This window comes from Cavia porcellus, unplaced genomic scaffold (assembly GCF_034190915.1).
Source record: "Cavia porcellus strain 051 isolate PalLab524CR breed Dunkin Hartley unplaced genomic scaffold, mCavPor4.1 scaffold_27, whole genome shotgun sequence".
In the NCBI taxonomy this organism is placed as follows: domain Eukaryota; kingdom Metazoa; phylum Chordata; class Mammalia; order Rodentia; family Caviidae; genus Cavia; species Cavia porcellus.
Genome location: NW_026947510.1, coordinates 45,536,498 through 45,552,538, shown reverse-complemented (window position 1 = coordinate 45,552,538; position 16,041 = coordinate 45,536,498). Strand labels below are relative to the sequence as shown.

Below are 16,041 nucleotides of genomic sequence, written 5' to 3'. Positions count from 1 at the left end.
TACATGGGGCCAGTCAAATCAGTTTGTCTTGCACCTGGACAAATAAGTCACACCAAAGAATAATAGCACTAACATATTTATTCAGAATACGCAGAACTTGTCTGCTATTGAGAATAACGATCTTTAGCTACTCAGTGTGAGATAGTTTTGCTTCCTTTTATATTGTTTAAGGTTTCAATGGGAGAGAATTTGAAAAAGTAATTCAAACATTTATTAAGTACTTCCAGCATGCAAAGTTGTTAGTAATGCATTTTTTCCTTGTGAAATCCATTTGAAATTTTCATATTCAGGTTTATATTTGGGAAGTTTACTTGTGTTTTCTATATTTGGTTGGGAAAAATTTACAGTTCAAAGCAAATGTTGCTGAGTGAAGCAGCCCACAGGCTGGGGTCAATCTTTCCAGGTCTTTCCTGGGAGACTTCAGTCTGCACTGTCATCTGCATTGTTTCTGCTTCCCTTGTGTAATAAACTCCTACCCATGTTGTGCCTCACACAGAGTCCCCTCCACACTGGCATATGCAGTTCACTCACTTGAAATATCCTTTCCCTCCTCTGGGGTCAATACCCTGTTTCTACTCAAATACCACATTTCTTGGGGATCCCATCCTGATTTACAAAGACTTGCTTTTTTATTTTTTTTTAACAGTACTAAACTTAATTCCAGAGCCTTTACACTGAGCTATCTTGCTAGCCCTTTTTTAAGTTTTATTTTAATACAGGGTCTCTTTAAGTGGCTCAGGTTGAGCTCCATTTTCCTCCTGCCTCAGCCTTCCCAGTACTGGGATTATAGTTGTGTGCCACCACAGCAGGCATTGGCTTAGATTTTTATCTATGTCACTCTTCCAATATGAGTTCTTTCTAAATATTCACTCAATCACTAATCAAATGTATATTTAGTTTGGTTTTGAATTTATTACTTATTAGTGGTTGGCACTACCTTGGAAAATTCATAGTTTCTACCTCAGTATATGTCCAGATGTTATTACCTCATCTATCCTGTGGACTAAGTTCTACACATAATAGATGCTCAGCACATATTGAACACATATATCAGATATGTATGTGTTACATGTCTAATGCCATTAATGATAGAATATTATTGACATTCTATCAATAATAAAAACAATTAGCAGGTGAACTTAAATCTAATTTATTTATACTGTGCAATGATGTTCATAAAGTGGGGCATCTTCCTTTGTCTTTTTAAGTAGTGTCTACTTAATATAATTTTATTAAAGAATACTGCTGTAGTCAGAGTTTATAAGGGAAATAGATTTAATATGGCACATGATTTATAGGACCCAAAGAGTCAAATGCAGAAGAATACAAGAGAGCTGTCCACACACTAGAGGCCCCAAGGACCCAGTTGAGGGCCTGGATCCCGTAGCAGTATTTTGTGAGTCCAGCTGAAAATCTAGAGTGAATGGCAATGTCTTCATGAGTTTAACTGGAGGCCTAGAGCCCATGACAATGTCTCATACAAGTCTGTATCAAGCATCTGCCCTTGGAAGGCCCAAAGGTCGGTGGTGGAAGCTAGAAAGTCTGCACCAGGGGGATGAAAGATCTGAACCAGCAGGCTGAGGGCTCTGTACTGGAGCCAGGAAATGATGTTCACGGCAAGGACCAGAGCTCCCCTGAAGAGAATGACAGCTGTGTCAGTGACAGTAAGGACTGAGCTCCTCTGAGGAAGAGAACAGCTGAGTTCATACTAGGAAAGCCAGCATGACAAGCTTCTCCAGGAGAATCAACAGCACAGCACCTTCCCTTCCGGTTCTATTTTTATGCTGTTGGCAATAATCTTCAGGTGGGCCTTTCACACCCAGCACCACACAGACTCAGTTCAGCTGGATGTTACAAATTGACCATTAGTTAACCCGTTGCAAATAGAAATAAAATATGCAAAGTACCTGGCATTAATTTGGTGTTAATCAGTGGTAGGTATTTTAGTCGTGATAAATATACACAAAGGAATGGTGTGGTGTTTCAATGAGTGCTTTTGTTACTGACTAAAGTATTTAAAAAGAAAGATGGAAATAAAAAGTAAAGATATGTAACACAATGGGAATAAAACAATGTGGACAAATATTCAAAGATAACCAAAAGAGAAATATAATAATGACAATAATCTACTCACATCCTAAATAAGGATTTGTATCACTAGATACCTTCCCTGCTCCAATGATAAAATAACCACAAGACACCTGGACCACAAAACTGCATCTAGGATTACAACATTTTGACAGAACCATACAAGATACAGGTTCTGAAAATCTACCTTCTTCCCTGTGGGAATATTACTTTTGTTCTTGAGAACAAAGGTTATGCTCAGTAAGTGGCACCTAAATCCTTTCCAGGAAAGAGCAGACAATACAAAAACAGGCTATCTGGTAGACTTTACCTGAGTTATAAGTAGATTATAAGAAGAGGAAGAAATTCTAAAATTCTAAGTGGATAGAATTTAAGTAGTCAGAAACCCTATCAGTATACAGCATGTTTTATATTAATCAATTTATATATTTGAAATTGAAATTGTGAACAGGCTTAGTAAAACAAAACTAAATTTACCAAAAATGTATAGATTTAGATTAAAAATACTATTCATGTTCATGGGCATAATGTTTGTTTATCCTATTGGATCTAAAGTAATTAAGCTTATATGAACCTACGAAACTGGTTCCTCCCACAACTAACAATGTGATAAAATTGGGTTCTGGTTTGTAATAATTCATTTTGTTTTATTGAATATGTGCCCCCACTATCATAAATATGAATAATCTAATGAAGTAACAGGTCTTGAGCAGAAACTCTGTTCAAAATTAATTCCTATAAGTCTACCATTTGAAATTCATTCTTCGCAAGAGTCCTTTGTTAACAGTTCCATTATTAGTTCAAGAGTTCTTCACTACCATGGAAATACTGTCTTTAAGGAGAAATTCTCATCAACTGTTGCAGTTAATTAGAAAGAAGTCCTAAAGAAACAATGGAATAGAACAATAATGATAAACCTTTTAGAACTTTCAAGGATAACAAATAGCTGGCTGTAGCTTGCATTCCAGTTTATCACCATTAGGATAGACCCTTGATGCAAGAAAAAAATCACAGAGGAAGAGTAGAGGTGAGCTGAGAGAGCGAGAGAGAGAGAGAGAGAGACAGAGAGAGAGAGAGAGAGAGAGAGAGAGAGGAAGAAGAAAAGAAGAAGAAGAGAAAAAGAAAAGAAAAGAAAAGAAAAGAAAAGAAAAATAGAAATAGCAGCAGAGGAAGCTATAAGAGTCCTGATGACCTTACAATGCCTCTGGTCAGGATTTCTGACATGCATCCATTTGCATCTATTTTCTTTTATATAAGTAGATATTCAAAGTGGGGATTCAAAGGCTCTCTTCTACTCTAATCTAGAAAACTCTAAAATGTTAACCTGGAGTAGAGAAGACTGGCCAGACAAGACAGGAAAAGGAGCCAGATTTGATTCTTAGGAAGTGGTTAGGAGCCCTCTTTCTTCTGGAAGCCCTGCTGCAGATACAGTGCACCTTTGCAAAGAAAAAGGGTATGAAACAGGACTGAGACCTTGGGGTCCCAGAAATTTAACCTCAGTTTTTGGAGCTTTATTGATTTTGAGTTTATGTTTAGCACCTGTGTATCCTAGGAGGTAGTGCATCTAAGTGTATTCAATTTTGATGACATTAAAGTGAAATTAAAATTTCTCTAGTTGAGAAGTAAAGCAAAAAGTCAGTAGAAAAATGAAAGTTACTCTAATACAGTTGGTATAGTGAGAAACAGGGCTTTTGGATCAGGTGGAATTTTGTTGCTCTCCTGGCTTCTTTTCAAAACTTTGTATTTATTTCATAATTTCTATAAACTTTAATTCTATCATTTATATATGAAAAATAATATCTATCTGGCAGAGATAGGAGGATAAGAGATAATGCAGAAAGATGTACTTGGTAATAACAACACCTGGCAATATAACACTTAGTAATGCTTAGCTCTGATTAACTATGCTTTTACATTATGGCATTGATGCCAGTAGATTACTTTCATATTTGACCTCACTGTGATTCTCAGACTTCAGTAGATTACTTTCATATTTGATGATGCCAGTAGATTACTTTCATATTTGACCTCACTGTGATTCTCAGACTTCAGAGTAAAAATGAGGAAAGGAAGTAAACCCATAGGTCAAGGTGTTTTCAAGATTTTAATTGCTATAACAAGTAAAATATTGCACGTGTAGGGTTAGTTTTCTAGAAGGTATTTGAAAGTAAATAAGACCCTTTTGTAGTTTATCATTGTAAACAGTGAACAACAGTCCAGTGAATGCTTTTTGTGGCTATTAGAAGGTGTAAAGTATGGAGCTCCTTAATATCTTTTAAATCTTATACATCTCTAGTATATTTTGCCCTTTGGGTGTATTTGAGCTTAAGAACTTAAAATCTTAAAATGGATAATGTTCTTCTTTCACCAAAAATTAATTTGGTCACTGTGACCTGTATCTATGCTAATTTTTTTCCATTTGTCATATAAGACTAAAGTATCAAGACAAAACGTTTACTTATCTGAAAGATAGGTACTATCATTACAGTTACATTTTATTACATATTTTTGTCTGGAATAATGTCACAGGTAGCTTAGATATTATTACCACCTACACAATTTTCTTTCTAGACTTTTCTAGAAATACATTTTAAAACGTTTGCCTGTACAAATGTTATCATAATTTTACACAAGGCAGACCTATTAACAATTTAATATTCAACAATGGCTTAGTGATTAGCAAATGACCAGTATCTCAACGGAAACACTGAAAACTTGGAATAGAGTTTAATCTTTTATATACATAAACTGTTGATTCTCTCATGTAAATATTTAAAAGACATTGTGGCAAAATCAAATACATGCTTGTGAAAGTTTGTGTGTTTGACCTTGTAGTACATTTTTATTTTAGATATTAGGTAGCCATACCAATTAGTTCCTGTAGGTATTGGTTTTCATACCAAGAATAAAGAATAGAAGTATCAAAACTTCAAATGACACAAGTAACACTAAGAAGCAAAAAAAAAAAAAAAATATTTGCACACTGCAGCTTAGGGAAAGAAAACAGATGGAAAAAGAAACTTAGTTTTATTCTCAAAATGAAGAGCATCCTATGAGATTTCCATAGCTTTACTTCATGTGCTGTTTAGATATTAAAATGCAAAAAAAAGTTATCTCCTTGTACCAGATTACCAAATACTGTTGCTATAATGGTAGATGAAATCAGATTGCTACAAAAACTTATGAGGATAAAACAAATACAGTTTGGTGAGCTATGTACGTGTTAACAAGCTGTGTTACTTGAATTTTATAGAATTTTTTAATCTAATAAAGACACTTTCAGGGTCAAGTGGCATATAAAAATTATAGTCAGAGACAAAAGTATGCAGTGTTGACTTCCTCAGGTCCTGTCCCTTATTTTTTTCAATACACATGGGCATATAAACCTGTAACTCAGTGTCTGCTATCCACAAAAAGGCTAGGAATATGAAACTGTGCTTTTAAAATTTTTGAACGATAGTCCTAATTTAAATAATTACAAGGTTTGTAGAGTGAGGTATAGGAGATTATGGAAGAATTAAGATACTATTTTCCTATTCCCAACCTAAGTCCCTTGCCAATCTTTCCTAATATATATTCTCCTCTTCTTTTCCTACCTTATCAATATTTATATCACATGCTTGGATGATATCTTGGAACATACAAGCTGCTGCAACTGCCATATCCAAATTCTAACTTTTGAATTTAGATAGCCCAAATATATTGTATACTTTGGAGATTCCCAAAGAACATCTAGCCAGCTCTCCTCAGACTTTCAAGAATTGACTAAAATAGGATGTGTCTAAATCTTCTATTTCTGGATATTAAAAATTTAGGCATTTATCTGGCATATAATAAAAATTAGATAAACGATACCTAGTGCCTGTCAAAGAACCTGTCATAGTTTCAGTAACTGGTAGTTCCTGTTGCTAAACAAACAACTAAAAAGTTATCAACTTGAGCTCTTTCATATCCTTATTCTCTTTTCAACTTTTCTTCATTTCGAATGGGGGACATACAATGCTACAGTATTTATTTACTGTAGTATAGGAAATAAAAAGACTTTTGAAGGATTTTCTTAAAATGCTATTTAAGTTTTTGAGGTCATTAGCATTGCTATAAAAATAAATTCTACTTAAAAACCGAGTAGCTCAAATTTTTCTCTAATTTTTGTCTGTTCTTTCTAATTCACATTTCATGGAACTGGTGCCATGCCTGTGATGTGAACTTGATTTTAATACTTCATAAAGATGATTCTAGGTTAAATAGCAAATAGTCACATATAAACTGAAAAGCTTGCAAAAATATGCTGAAGTGAAGGGAGGTCTATAGGAAAAACATTATAGTCACTAAAAAATGTATAATTTTAAAAGATTTCACAATTGAAGTAACTGCATTTATTTTCCAAGAAATATTTACACTACCAATGGATCACAAGTGTAACCACTTTGAACAAATGGGCTTTAGGTGATGATGCTAAGAAAAAAAAGTCTTAATCTTCTTCTCCAACACCTCCTCTTTTGCTAACATTATTTTCTCTTAACTCTCAGAAAATAAAGAGGCCACAGTGGTCAGTTCAGCCCCAACCCCCTAAAAAGGATCAGTTTTTGATTAATATATGAATTCACTTTGCAGGGCCAGAGACAAAGCCAATGGCACAGCAGAAACCGCCTGAGCCTGATCTTTACTGGCAAGTTCTCCATCAGTGTTCTGGTCTTCTGAGTTCTGTCCAGATTCTCCCATACAGAACAGTCTAAGGTGTTCCAGCTTTACTTTTTCAGCTGGCATCTCTGTCCCTTTTCAAACTCTTTCCAGAAGCCATTCTCAAAGGCTCCTGAACCACAGGGTCAGCTAAAGTACAGCAATGATCCCACTCCATGTAAATTCTGTGTTGTTTACTTTTCTCATTGCTGAAACAAATGCCTGACACCAAAATTATAGGTGGAAAGGTTTGTTTAGCTTACAGTTTGTGGAGGTTTCAGTTAATAATCAGCTGACTTTAAGGCAAGATGACATGGTAAAGGGGCAACTGTTCATGGTGGTGGAAGATACCATAAACAACAAGAGCAAAGGGGGAAATGAATCTCTTTCCGCCCCTTTTGTCGATTACAGTGGTACCAATCAAATCAGTGAACTGAGCCAGCAATTACCCATCCTTAATCTAGGACCCTCCAGTCCCAGCACGGAACCTTGAATCAATCACAAAGCTCTGAAAAAGCCCATGTGAAAGTGTATGAGGCTTCGAGGGGGCATCCAGAAACAAACCATGGCACCCTGGAAACTCACTGTAGAATCACATGTGAGTCTGTGTTGGAAAGCTGATTAATTTGTGCTGGAAGGCTGAGGAATCTGAGTCGGACTCCTGGAGGAACTGACAGCAATGCTTAAAGGCTATGGCAAAAACCAGCTTCTCTGAACAAAAGGGCAAACTTCCCTCTCCTTTTTTGTTCCATCAAGGCTATCAGCCCATTGATTGATGCCACCCACATCTGAGATGGGACTTCCCTCCTGTTTTTTGCCCTGCATTTCAATCATCTACATACTCGCCCAGTTTTACTGATGTAAAAGTCCCAAGTAAATGTGGTTCTTGCTCATGTCAAGCTGACATATGACAATTAATGATCACACACTTTCTCCAAAGAAATTTCTCTTTTATCTCTAGTGTATTTCTCTACCTATGCAAATTATTAGACATGAGCATTTTCTTTTTTTATTTTTTATTTTTTTTTTGGACTTTTTCCTTTTTATCGGTACCGGGGATCGAACTCACGATTGCCTGCTTGCAAGGCAGGCGCTTATGCCGCTGAGCTAAACCTCCAGCCCCCGACATGAGCATTTTCACAAAAGCTATTCTTGTCCATCTCTTTTGCAAATTCATAGATGGACTACAACAGCATTCCCCAAAACAAGGTGTATGAGTATTTAGAATGCTCAAAATTTTCCAAGGAATATGGACATAGCTAGTTTTAAGGAAATCTATTTTTACCATCTCATTTCATCAAACCATTGTTCATCATCTGTATAGACTTGTAGGACTGATATGATGAAATTGTACCTGCTTTTTAGGCAGACTAGTCCTGTTTTGCAACTCTCTTATGCATAATTCACTTTTTATACATTACAAAAGAAAAGCTTACCTTTTACCTATGCTAAATATTAACATGGTAGATACTACCTTCCATTATTATCAAAGAATTCAGTCCACCTAGGAGCAAAATCCCAAAACCATCTCAGGAGTTCTAGTAGTTATGTTTTAGTGGCCAAATATTTATGCTCTGTAGCTACTTTTGATATAACACATATTTCTAATTCTAATAGTTGGAATACCTACTTATGCAGAGGTGAATGGTAAAATGTTCCCAAATGTCAATCTGGGTAAAAATTCCCTATAAAGGTTTTTAAAAGTTTCCTTTATTTAGGTTGAATTACTCCTGTTAAGTAATAATAAATTTTGTAATTTTATTAAATACATAATTAGAAACACACCCATTTTTTTCAATCATAAGGGAAATTTATTATAAATCTACATATAAAAGTCTCAGAAAGCACTTGTCTGTTCATCTGTCAATAGTTTGGTAGACTTTTAGAAACAAGCAAAATTTTTAAAAATTAAATTTGACATTGATAAGTTTAATGCTCTTTAAAATAGCTAATCTTATCTAAGAGTAATTTCAAAAAAGGGTTACTGACAAACACAAACAAGTACAATTAGCAATCCTTTTGTAAGTCTAGATAAACTTGTTACATAGATTTCGCAGAAATCAACAAAGGAAATGACTCCAAAAGCTAAATAATAAATTCTTTTGTAAGAATTTTTATTGCTTTCAATAAACTTGAAAGCAGAAAAACAAAGTTGCCATTCACATAGCAGTTTGGCATGTTTGGGCACTACTTGATTTTAGGCATAGAACCACGAAGAGTTCAAATAACCAAGTGGCATTGACAGGGTAGGTAGATACTTAACACAAGCTGGAAATGAAACAGTGGCAACCTGGCCCTGGTAAGAAGATCTGAAAAAACACAATACTCTATAATTTGCTTAAGTTGTACTACCCAGATTTCCTGAGAATGTCAAGCTTCCTTCATGGTCTACCTACCCAGTGTCACAACACTAGGGCCCCACACAGTCAGTAACAGGGGACCCAAAGCACATGATGATCTATGTAGACCCTGCTTGACAGGATGCACTGCAATTATTTGCTTTTCAATTTTGACTCCATTAATAGACTTTGGCTGCCATCCTGATCCAGTTAAGACTACAATTTAAAATACTCCTACTGGGTCAAAAGTAGAGACTCACAGTTGATTAGAAGAAACCTCCATCAATCACAAACCTTTACAACCCCTCAAATTCTAAGACCACAGAAGAGAAATCCACTCTAGTCCTCTGGGAAATTTCTACTTCTAGGCTCTGTGTACCTGCATATGTTCCAACCAGATTGCCCTCACCAATACAATTATCTTATTTGTTATGCACCAGAAGCTTTTAAACAGTTACTTGCTGACTGAGTTCATTCTATGATCCTCCTCTCAAATCTTCTCTAGGAGAATCCAAGAGCAGGAACCATTATACCATTTGGAGAATCACCTACCCCAGGCTGATTCCTGACTTTCAGTAACAACATTGTAATAATAAAACTCTTTCCTTTAACTATATCTTAAGGAAACAGTATTTCATAATGTTTAAATCTTTAAAATAATAAGAACAGAAATGATCATCCTATATCTTCCAAGTAGCATGCAGAACCTAGTCTTGTTTAACAGTTATGTAGTGATCTATTTAGAGGAAAGATGGGTGTAGGGTTTCTATAAATGGTAGCCCTCTTTCCAGATTAATTGACAGTAGATTTCAAGGGAAGAGCATGCATCTGTACATGAGGTAATACATCAAAGCCCAGCAAAGCTATTCTTACATAAAAGCTTTTGAAGAGGTTCTTCCACTTTCTAGTCAGTTTGTCAGGGATTCAGCAAAAATAGGAAACGCTGTGACTTCCCTTCAGGAACATAAACTATAAATAAAGTAAACTGTCTCTGTGTAGGTGATTTGAACACTTCTACAAATTCAGTTCTGCAAAATCGGGAAGACATAACCAGGATGTTGTTGTGGGGAATAGTAAATTCTCCCAGCAAAAGTCATACTTAAAGGATGTATTTCCACTTCTAAAACCTAGAAGTGGGTGATACACTGAAGTTCTCAATGTTCATTAGCTGACAAGATGTAGTCACATAAAATTACCAAAACTTTCTTCAATATCATGCTCACAATTTCTCCCATCTTGGCAAAGAGATGAAGACAGAAATGCACCAGGAACTTACTAAATACTGTGTAAGTGCCTTGTGAAATAAATAAAACTTGTACCATTAAAAATAGTAACAAATGTACCTGATAATATCATTTTCACTTAAAACTGCTTTCATATTTCCAGCTAAATTAGGATAAGAAAAAGAATTACATAATATTATGAGTCTAAAAATTCTTTAGACAAACATTAATGCTTGCTAACAATTATAAAAGGTTTTTATAATTCAGAAAATGATTTGATAGATACAAGATACACAATAAATATACAGAACTGAAGTCCATAATACATAGAATTTAAAATTAAATCCCATTTATAGTAACAATCAAAACTATAAAACAACTTGGAAACCTAATAAAAATGTACAGTAACTCTAGGAAGATAACGGTTCTATATTGATAAACATACTGCATAAAGAAAAATTACCATGCTTATGGACCAAAAATATTAACATGTTTACCTTTTTGAAATAAATATAAATATTTAATGCAATATTAATCAGTTTCATAGAGGTACTGTTTTGTAATTTTCTTTTAAAATTAAATAAACTAATTTTTAAAATCACATCAAAGAACCAGTGTGGGACTGGAGTCTTAGCTCAGTAGTAGAATACTTGCCTAGAATGAACAAAGTTTAGGAGCTTCACCCCAGAACCACAAATAATCAAATAAAATCTATGTAAGATTTGCCTGAAAATACGACAGTCACCTTCCAGAGATGATACAAAACCTTCTGTGACCCTAACTTCATTAAAGTATGTGATATACTCACAAACAGATAAAAGGTTTTTGGCACAAAATTGATTCCATAGCTAAAACAACTATAAATGAAAATGTAGTACATAATAAATACTTGAATATTAGTTCATCAGGAAAATTCCAGCCTATTAAATAAAATATCTTGATGTCAGACCTGGATCAGCATCTGGCAAGAAATAAAAGTGATAGATCTGCCTAACATCATGTTCAAAAATAAAAAGGATAAATGATTAAGAGTTTCATCATTATTTGGTACCAATGTATCAAAAAAAAGAGAAAAACAAAAAGAGGAAGGGATCAAGTGAAACTGGAGGGGAATGGAAGAATGGGAAAGGGCATGGAAAAAGAAATCTGGATGTGTTATGTATATGTAATAATAAACTAAAAGTAAAAGAAAATTTTTAAAAAATGAAAATATATTGCAAAAATTTAGGTAAGGAAAAGCAATACTGAGAAAGAAAGAAGGAAGGAAGGAAGGAAGGAAAGAAAGAAAGAAAGAAAGAAACAAAGAAAGAAAGAAAGAAAGAAAGAAAGAAAGAAAGAAAGAAAGAGAGAAAGAAAGAGAGAGAGAAAGAGAAAGAGAGAGAGAGAGAAAGAAAGAAAGAAAGAAAGAAAGAAAGAAAGAAAGAAAGAAAGAAAGAAAGAAAGAAGGAAAAGCCTATTTTACTTCATAATATAAATTACATGAGGACAAAAAATACAGTAGGTAAATTTAAAAAGATATGGGAAACTAAAACATATATGAAAGTCAGGATTTATAAGGAAAATAATTAAGAAACAGATTCCTACAATCTGAAAAGGAAAAAAAAGCAAACATAGGTCAGATGCACATGCTTTCAATCACAGGTTTCAGGAAACTGAGGCAAAAAGATAAAAGATTTCAATTTTTCTATGCCAAGCTGGTAACATAGCAAATCCCTACCTCAGAAAAAGAAGAGAAGAAGGAGGGCTAAAGTGTGAAATGCATGAATTTGGGGTTTGGAAACGGGAAATGCAAATGGATTAAAAATCATAGAAAATATTCACTAAAATACAAAACTTTTAATAAAATTATCACTACCTGTTAAGGAAATGGAAATAAAATTAACTTCCATGTTTTTCAAGTAATTTTCCAAATGGAAAAGATTTATAACATTTAGTGGAATGGGGTAGAGAAATGGTAGGGTTGCAAACTTCAGTAGATGATGCTTCTGTAATGTCACTTTGGAAGTCATTGTATAGAAATAGTTGTTGTTTCTAAGACTAAACTCAGCAAGTTATACACACTGACTTAGAGAGACAGTGATAGTACAGAGATAAATGAGAATAGCAATAAGGCTTGTACATAATCATGATCCTGCTCTTGTTAATAAAAGTAAGGAGAGCATATATTTTTCACACAACTGCATATATTCACATACGTTTATGTGAGGATAGAAGGAAATATAAAATTATATGTACTAAACTGGCTTTTTAAATTGCTTCATTATTTGGATGTTTTCATTTTTAAATTTGGAATGCAAATGCCACTAAAGTTTGTGTATGTGACTGCCAAGTGTGTACATGAGTACAGCATAGATAACTAATGGTCTGAGATTGCAGGAGAAAGGAATGTGGAAAATGTAGGCTTGATCAGAATTTGAAGTATTGATGTAAAAGAAGCTGAAAAATAAGGGCCTTTCAGGACACTGAGAAAGTAGGAAGGAAAGAACAGTATCCAGAATCATGTAGACTCATTTCTAATTCTCCAAACTACTTGTAACTATATATCTAAAACTCAAAGTATGTATCTTTATACGCACATATAAACAAACCATATTACTGCTACTTTACAAGAATCTCCATTCACGAGAGTTGCTACTGCTATCAGGAAAATATAGGCGAGGTTTTTCAAACAGCCAAAGAATCTGAAGTTTAACATTAAGTATTAAGTCTACCTTATTATCTCCAAGCAAAAATGAATAGATTTTAAAGAAGAAGAGATTGCAACCTACAACTCAAATAAATGAATGACTTTTACCTTTGCATACACCATCTCCATTCACTGCTGCTTCTAGTCTGCAAGAACGTCAAACTTTTTAAAAAACAAATTACATGTTGAGTTACAAGTAAAGCACTGCGAACATGTAAACTGGAGCGTCTTGTTCTTCAGAGAAGTGGAGATGTAAATAAAGGGATCTTTGTTTACATAAGATTTAATCCTTTGGTAAAGTTTCTTTGGCTCTGAGGGTTGCATAAAGTAGGTTATAATCTTAGAAACAGGTTCCAAGATTAGTCCCTTGGAACCAAAAGCTCCTCCTTTCTTTTTTGTTTTGTTTAGATTTTTTTAAACAGTTAACTCTTGCATGGCCTTGGCTCCAACTGTAACAGCTTATCAGAAGACTCCAGAAAACTCAGTGTTGGTTAACTTTTTCCTTCCTTTGTGACTAAGAAGCCTTTAAGTCTTTTGTAAATAAAAGAATCTTTCACTTAGTAATTTTTAAAAAACTGTATAAATGTTAACAATGGCTCAATTAGGCAGACAGATTGGGAAACTTAACACTAAAACAGGAAAAATTGTGCAAGCATTGAGCTGATGTAGGTGAGAATATTCATTTCCATAGGATGCCCCTGACATTTTGATAGATGTGAGAAATTCCAGATTTCCATATTAGCCCACTGGTAAATTGCTAATGGGCTCGGGGGACCAAAAGACTAGGCAGTGTAGCAGGCAGTGAGGTGATCATATTTAGGAGGAATTTAGGATGGAGTGTAAACAATAATTGGATAAATACTTAAAAGGAGGAAATGTGATGCAATGTAATGGGACATTTAAAAGCACACCGGCTTATCCGGTTCCAGCAGTGACTACTTTTGTCTTGAATAAGCTAATTAGCTAAAGCAATGGATATTTAAGGTAGCTAAGTTGAAAAGCCCCTTAGAGTATCCATTCAACAAACATTAATTAACTTGATGCCAAATATGTTCTTGGTGCTATTGTTAGCAGTTGTGATACTTGTCTCAGGTCTTGGACTCTGTTCAAGGAAATGTTCAGTGAATAAACACAGTCAGCAAATCACAGGCTCAGCAAGACAGTGTGTTGAGAGACAGGCCTAGCACACTTGAGTGAACTCCAAAGGGGCAACTCAGGGAAAGTCCAAGTGTCCAGAGAGAGATGGGAGTTGTTGTTTATTAGGGGCAGAGGGAGGGAAATGTAGTTAGGGATGGAATCCTCTGTTTCATAACCTTTGGGGCTATGGCTTGCTCAGGAAGTCTTATGTCCTGAGGAACAAAGCCAGGCTCATGAATCCTAGGCTGGTTTCCGGCCTTCAGTGCCCCCACAGTCAGGCGTAGCAGGGAGCCTTCCAAAGCTGTGTCTTTACTGTACCCCATTAGCTGAGGATGAGCTCCTCAGAGGAGGATGTCTGGCCACACTGTTTGTAAGATTCTGTCCTTCCTGGTTGCACTGGCGCTATCTGGCTCCAGCTCTTATCTATCTAATTACACTGCCACTAGAAATACAATGATTAGTAAAAAAGCTGAGATTTCCACTCCTGGATTTTGACCTTCTTTTGACTGAAGAAAATAAATCAACAAACAAGATTAAGGGGCACACTTTTACTTTGGTATATGCAGCTGCACAACAAATACATTGAAAAGCTGTGAGATGTGTGTGTGTGTGTGTGTGTGTGTCTGCTTAACAAAGCTGAAAGAGTTTTCTACATCCCCATTTGATATTTATCAAATGTCACTTTCATTATTTCTCAGTTTCTGATGGTGAGGTTTTTTTCCCATTGTTTCATTGTTTTGAGATAAAATGCAAATGTCCATCTGTTGTGATAATCTGTGGCCAAAACTAGGGAACCGTTTCAAAAGTAGGAAGTCCTTGGATGGCTCCTATCACCTCATCTGAAGTGGAAATAGAAATTCCAATTTTTTTCTTTTAATTAGTCCATGTTTGTAGTACATAATGTTACATTCCTTGTGTCCAGTTAGTACAGGTACATAAAACATGTTAAACCCTTTTTCCATTTCCTTCCCATCCTTTCATTTCCCTCTGCTTCCATCTCTTGATTCCATTTGAAGAAAGATCTATTTTCTAGCATTTCTTTTATTTTGTTCTTTATAATTTGAAATTTTAATATAAAACACATGATCTAAGCTTATGTGTCTCATTTCTTTCATTATGGTCTCATTATGCGTCCATAAATGGCTCAAGTTCATCTTCATGGCAGAGTAGTACTCCAGCATGTATAAATACCACATTTTCACTTTTGTTTCATCTGTTGATAGATAAATGATCTGCTTCTGACATAGAACTATTAAGAATTGTTCTGCTAGAAACATGACCCATAATACATACCCATAATAAATGTTTTTAACTGTTTCGGGAGGACATCTAGCAGGGGATTACCTGGGAGTGGTGGACTGACACCTAGCGGGCAACTTGTAACACTCAGCTGAACTGAACCAGTGCGATGCTGGGTGTAGGACACTTGAGGATTGTTACCAACAACATAAAAAGTAGAACTGCAGAGGAAGAGGTGGTGCTGTTGGTCCTGGAGGAGCTTGTCTGCACTGACTTTCCTGATATGAACTCAGCTATTCTCATCATCAGATGAGTTCAGGACCTTTCTGTTTCTGAGGATCACTGTGGTTCGTTTGGGGAAAGCTCTGGTCCTTACTTTGAGCATCACTTCCCGGCTCAGGAGACGAAGATGGCATGTTTTTGAATCTGGAGGAGCCTGTCATGGTGGCTTGCCTGATATGAACTCTCCTGTCCTCATTGTCAGAGGAGCTTGGGACCTTATCACTGAAGATGGCTGTGGTGCTTTTTGAGGGAGCTCTGGTTCTTACTTTAAGCATCGCTTCCTGGCTGCAGTGCAGATACTTCAGCCTGCTGGCACAGATCTTTCATCTTGCTAGCACAGATTTTCTAGTTTCCATCACTGACCTTT

General features: G+C 35.4%; 1 protein-coding gene across 4 annotated transcripts in view; it reads right to left on the bottom strand.

Moving 5' to 3' along the window:
- The window catches only part of Slco1a2 (solute carrier organic anion transporter family member 1A2), a 101,642-nt gene extending 88,274 nt beyond the window's left edge, over positions 1-13,368 (bottom strand). For all 4 annotated transcript variants that reach the window (XM_013153193.3, XM_063238329.1, XM_013153192.3 and 1 more), the window contains exon 1: positions 13,125-13,368. The gene's annotated coding sequence lies outside the window, so the exon portion shown is untranslated. The remainder of the gene's footprint in view (positions 1-13,124) is intronic.
- Between the last annotated feature and the right edge of the window lie 2,673 nt (positions 13,369-16,041).